The sequence below is a fragment of the Lupinus angustifolius genome, unplaced genomic scaffold (assembly GCF_001865875.1).
Source record: "Lupinus angustifolius cultivar Tanjil unplaced genomic scaffold, LupAngTanjil_v1.0 Scaffold_146_80, whole genome shotgun sequence".
NCBI classification, from domain to species: domain Eukaryota; kingdom Viridiplantae; phylum Streptophyta; class Magnoliopsida; order Fabales; family Fabaceae; genus Lupinus; species Lupinus angustifolius.
Window position 1 is genome coordinate 23,639 of NW_017725759.1, and position 6,575 is coordinate 30,213.

Below are 6,575 nucleotides of genomic sequence, written 5' to 3' on the forward strand. Positions count from 1 at the left end.
TATGTTTGGCCTTAATATATTAAGAAAGTGTTAGTTATTATTTTTAAATTTGTTCTTCTTTCTTTTTTACTAAATAAAATGAGGCTTTGTTGAGAAAGTTATGGTACTCTTCAGTCCACTATAATTAGGGGTGAACATGGGACGAGTTGGAACAGGTTAAGCATGTCTTTCACCTGTCTCTAAATATTGATCGAGTCAATTTTTGAATTCGAACTCATCCTAATTTGGATGAGACACGCGAGGGACGAGTCCAAAATAAGACGGGTCAAAATAAGGACAAGTCCGGCTTGGAAAAGGACAAAAAAAACAAACGTAGATTTTTTTCTCAAATCTTTAAGTATGCACAATCAAGTATCACAATATGTATATAAAGTCAACTAAAACTTGCATCCCAGAAACATTAGTATATAAACTATAAAACGTAAATTGCATTCTTCAAACTAAAAACTATCACAATCACGTGACTGAAAATTATAGAAGATATTGAAAATTTCAAAATAATTTAAATTGACAAGTGTCAACATAAGTTGAAGTATTCTTGTAAATGATAAAAAAACACATGATAACTAAAATAATAACAACATATCAATACTCAAAAGTTCACACAAAAATGGATACAATAACTAACTCTTAAGCATTGCAATATCCTCCACTCTCGTCGTAGCAGTCCTTCACTATCTAGGAGAATTAAACAATGAAAAAATGGGTAAGAAATAAAGATTATATGATAAATGGTGTGGATATATTGTAGGAGATTGTAGGTATTTGAGTTATGTAAGCTGAATATAATGGTTATTGACATGTACTTATTCAACTATTCTTAATATATGACTATAAGGGACATGCCGGGACATAGATCTGAATCCGTCATTTTTTGACAATTGGTCTATCCTTTTTAATCGTGCATGTCCCTTTTTATTTATTTGGACGAGTCAGACTTGTCCCTAGGTCATCGCATTGAGACGAGTCTCCGGGTCGGGCCGAGTCTTACTCACCCATAAGTATAATTATATTTTTTCAATGTAAAATTGTATTTATTTAAAATTAAGTATTTAGTAAATTTCTTAGTTGTATTAAAAAAAATTAAGTGTCATGTTAATAAATTCTTTAAAGGCATTGGCTAAACAACCATAAAATAGTTTTTTATTTACAATATTTGAGTTACTATTAAATGCATTAATTTTCAAGGTTTTAATAATCTGAAACCTTAATTAATGCCCTTAAATTAACATTACCCGAAGTTCAAGTATCTGCTAGTTCATTATTAAAGGAATGAAGTACCTTTAATGAAATGAACGGTTTCCAACGACTACAAGGGTGCAATTTAAAAAAATGTAAAAGGCTTACATACTATATAAAGATGTACCACCTAAAAATATTCATTTAATATCCATGTAAAAATCAGTATAAAGTTCTATATATAATCAAGTATGTTATTTAGAATGTAATATCTAAGTACTGTTATTGTAAAAATTTATACAGTCAATAATATATTATTCATTATTCACTTGTATTATTTTTTTGAAAAATTAATGATGATAAAAATAGATAATAAATAATAAATTGAAAGTATATAAAACTTTTATATATATATATATATATATATTATATTTCCTTTGTCATTTAGTAGTAATACTTGTATGTAAGAGTCATAGGATAATATGCCGTAATAATATAATAAAACTCTTATAATTTCAAATCGATTTTTTAAAAATATTATCAAATTGTCGAGAAAGAAAAGTGCATTATTTTTATATTAAGTGATTAAAAATATATATAACCACGCTTATAATTAACATGCAAAATTATATATTCTTATACTAAATCATTCTATTAATCTTTTTACTCATAAAAAATGACATATATCATAATATAATACTTTATTTATTAATGATTGATTTATAAGTGACACCGGGAGAATATAGTAAAAAAATATAACATTCCTCTGTTAATATACAAAGCACAAAGACCATTCACCTACTAGATGAGAATACTTAGTAACTTATACATTTAAAAAAATCCACTTTAGCTCAAATTAAACAAGGCAAACCGAATAGAGTTGTAGAAGAATAGAAACATAAAGGCAAAACTCATAGAAACATGACATATGGTTAAATGTGGGCTTACAAGGTCAAACCCCAAACAACCACATGTTAATTGTTGGTGGGTTTTATCATTTTTCTTTAGGGTATATAAAGTTAAGAATAAAAATTGTATATACTATCAGCGTAAGAATTTTATATGTGATTAGTCTATTATTTATTATTCATTTTTAATTATTATTGATTTTTAAAAAAAGTAAATTAAAATGAAATACCATGATTGGTGACACATTGGTGCTCCAACTTATACATATCTTCACCGCTTGTTTAATGTTCTTTGTGGTTATAATTTTGAATAACCCATGAGAGAGAACCATGCAATGCCTCGCAATTCGCAAGTGAGTTTAATGCTACAATGAGAAGTCAACGTTTGCCAAATTTATATCTTGAAAGGCACTACTCACCTTAGAAAAGTCACCAATGAAAACACGAAATCCCACATTATTTTCCTTGCAGCACATTGGAAAGGAAATGGTAATTGAATAAGCATGATGATTTCTATGTTGTTTATAGTATTCTTCATTTTCTTTTGCCAACCCTCACAAATGTGATTTCTATCTTGTTTTATTGTCTTTGACTGATTATTAGGTAAAATTTTCCTAAAGTGAGGGTTCCGTATTGCAGTACAATATAGTATGACCAAACACATAATCATATCTAAATTATCCACAAAACCACTATTTTTATTTTTCTATGGCTTATAGATAATTTTCTCACTATAAAATTATTAGTATTCAGTTTGAGCCAATTCTCTAAGCCATAAATATCTGAGCCGAAATAACAAAATTGAAAGCATTACTTAAAAAGAGAACCAAAGATATATTTTTTCAAACCAACCACTCATCTATAAAAAAATATTTTTTATCGACCTAACTTAGTAGGATTAAGGTTTGATTATTGTATAAATCATATTAAAATCATCTTATTCTTTGGGAGTTAATGCCTGTCCAAGAATTTCTCAGACTAGCTGCCGAATCATACAATTAGAGGTGCATCACACAGGTCAACAGGGTGATGCATATGTGGAACTTAAATCAATTCAGGACCATATATATATATATATATATATATATATATATATATACTGCAAGCTTATAAAGAGAATTCTTCACCATCCATATATGATCATTCATCTACCAATCTACCATACACGGGGACACAAGGTTTCAGCTTTAGTTCTTTGGTTGTTTTCACAGTTTTGCGCGTGGTTTGTGGAATTATTTAGAATATGACTCCTCTCCTGTGCTGGAATATAAGAGGAAAATGATGTTTTTCAATTTTTTTATTTGAAAATAAATAATTTTTTTCTCTAGTATTATCAATGGTTATGCTTTTTAGGTAAGAAATTAACCACTTTTGGAGTGTGTGACTAATGAGTGTCACTTACAAAAATCAAGTCTTTGACTTTTTGGTTATCTTAGAGATTTAGCGGGACCTTACACAACTAGACTAATACCTAATTGGCAAAATAAATAAATATCTGAATAATTAAAAATATTTTGGTACCACATTATCTTTTGACTAATAAAAGATTCTTAAATTGGGGAAAAGAGTTGGATTATTCATGTGAGAGTGCTTTGAATTTTTCTGCTCTGGGAAAATTTAAAGATGTGCCTCAGAGACAATTGCTGGCATGTTAGTTCTAGTTGACCTTAGGTCCTTTAAAACCTTCATTCACCTCATAATTAATGCTTTATGAATCTTGATATCTACCTTTACAAACTCCATAGCCACTACCTCTTAGTCTTACATATATTCTGTCATATTCCTATAAATATATTTGAGGTTGCCTACTTTGTTTTCTAACTATTTAATTTACATAGTCCAAACAAATTTTCAGAATTTCAACTATTAGAACTAAAATTTAATAATAATTGTAAAATTCAATTCCTTGTTTTTTTATAGTGCTCAAAATGCAATGTATATGTACAGCAAAAAGTATAATGGGGAAATTCATCGATATTGTTCTATAACAAATATATTTGTGTTTTTAAAATATTTTTTAATTAGGTAACAACTTTTAATTGGTTTGAGACTTATAAATAAGATACAAGAAAAGGAACAAGTAATCTTCATTGAAAAGAATAATACATGTTTTTTTTTTGGTACCACCAGATAATGAATTAATCATTTTGAGAGCGTGGTTGTCATTCCCAACAAGTAAACAAATGTCATTCATAGTAATTAAATTTTTGACTTTTTGGCTATACTGGAGATCTAAAAGATCTTACGACTCTAGATCAACACCTTGTTGATATACTAAAACATATTAAAAACAATATTTATTTGAAAACTAAAACTAAGAAAGCACATTATCTTTGATCTACTAGTATCATCTCCTTTGGGAAATCAAACCAAATGAAGATGAACCTCATACACATGATGTGATAATACACGCAAATGTGATACATGCATGCAAGTTAGGAATTCTTTGGCATTTTGCTGGATACGAGAAATTAATGAAGTTGGCATCATAATAAGATCAACCATAATGTATATAAGGTCAACACTAATTATGGAAAACGTTTGGTAATTAAGCAGTCCAAATCTTTTAATATGTTCTCATATATTTTATCTCATTTCATGTTTAATTGTGTAAATTAGTCAAAATAAAAATAAATTTAATTTTTGACAAATTCCCACACAACATGAAACAGGATAGGTTCTTCCTTAACAACTATAATTAATATATTTATTAGATTATTTTGATTTTTATAATGTATATTATAACAATAACAACAAAATATCTAATAAATTTGTGAAGTTTGTTTCACATATCGTAGAGTATTATTAATTAGGTATAACATTTTGACCACCAATCATTTAAATTAAATGGCTGACAGTTGTCACAGCTTAACCCATTATTTTGAGTTTAAGTATTATGGAAATGCAATTGCTTCAAATACTTCACTAACCTGTATATACTAATTAAAATATCTATTTGTATTAAATTTATATAATTTTCATTTTATCTCAATAACTATAGGTATTCATTATCTCTTTGTTAACCAGCAATAATGCAAGTTTTAAAAATAATAAATAAATAAGTCTTAATTTTCTAAAGAAATAGATAAAGAGAAAATAGTTAATGTGCTAATAATATAATAGTTTTTACGCTATAAGCACATTGTTAATTATTATTAACTCTAAAATAAAACTAATGTATAAATTTTTTAGATGAATTATATAAGAATGATATATTAACATGTACAATTTTTTAGACTAACATATTAGATGAATCATATTGTCCGTTATAATATAATATTCTAATTAATCAATATTTCATTACCATAATCTATCATGATCCGAGAATAAAGAGATTGGGGCATTTATCCTATTCTGCCTCTTTGGTGTAGCCGTTTACGGACTTTGCCCCTCCCTATTAAGAAAATAAAATATGATGGAATCCACTAGCACAGTCCGCATATATAAATGCTATGAATTTATACAAGGATTATTGAAATAGTTAGATTTTATTAGAAATGATATCCTACAAGGATGAAGATTATCTGCCACGATTTCTTCAACCTAATTCCGCCTAATAATATAATATTACATAAAGTTTTATTTATTTTAACAACAAGAATGAAAGAACAAGTAAAAATGAATATTTTTAGTAGTATATATGACATTATCTCATTGAGCGTTTTTATAGAATTGGAGACACCAACTTAAAACAGGTAATCTTCAAGCTCTTAGAAGGCCACAATTTTATGTTTTTAGTTTTCCTAGAAAGTATGTCCACTTCTAGGTCTTTATTTTTAACCTCCAGGATTTAGGTTAAGAAAACTCTATTTTTAACAAATATATGAAGGATTAAATATCGAAGGAAACACAATGAGTGCTTTTATTGTTACTTTACATATATTAGCTAGCTTATAAACCAATATCATTATATAATCCTAATTCTATAAGCTAGGTTATCTGGCTTCAATTTCTAGCTCCTAGCTAATAAAATTTTAGAGTGTGTTCAGTAATACTATTGTCAAGTAACTTACAAAATAAACCCAACAAATTTATTTGACAAAAAAATAAGCAAAATGTTAGCATTTGTTAAAGGATTTATTTCAATAAGCTATGTGCTTATAAGATATTCAGCATAGCTTTTAGCTTATAAGGTAGGGGTCGAACATATGTCATTTTGCACATGTGAATTGATTTATTAGCTAACTGAAGCATCCAAGATATTCATGATGTCATAGTTAGCATTCTCAATATGAAGGTTGGACAGAATTTGATGTAGGAAGTTGAAAATTAGTACACAGGGAAATAATGAGATAAAGATCTGTTATCCCAAATCATATCATGCATCAATAACATTGAAGCAAAAACAAATAATAAATAATAAATGTTTAAATATTTTAATTGACATGACATATTTTTAATGATTTGGGACAACAAATTTTTCTCTGAAAGAACATAAGACCTAGTCAATTTCAAATCAAGTGTGTTTGTGTGAGATGAGATGAAATC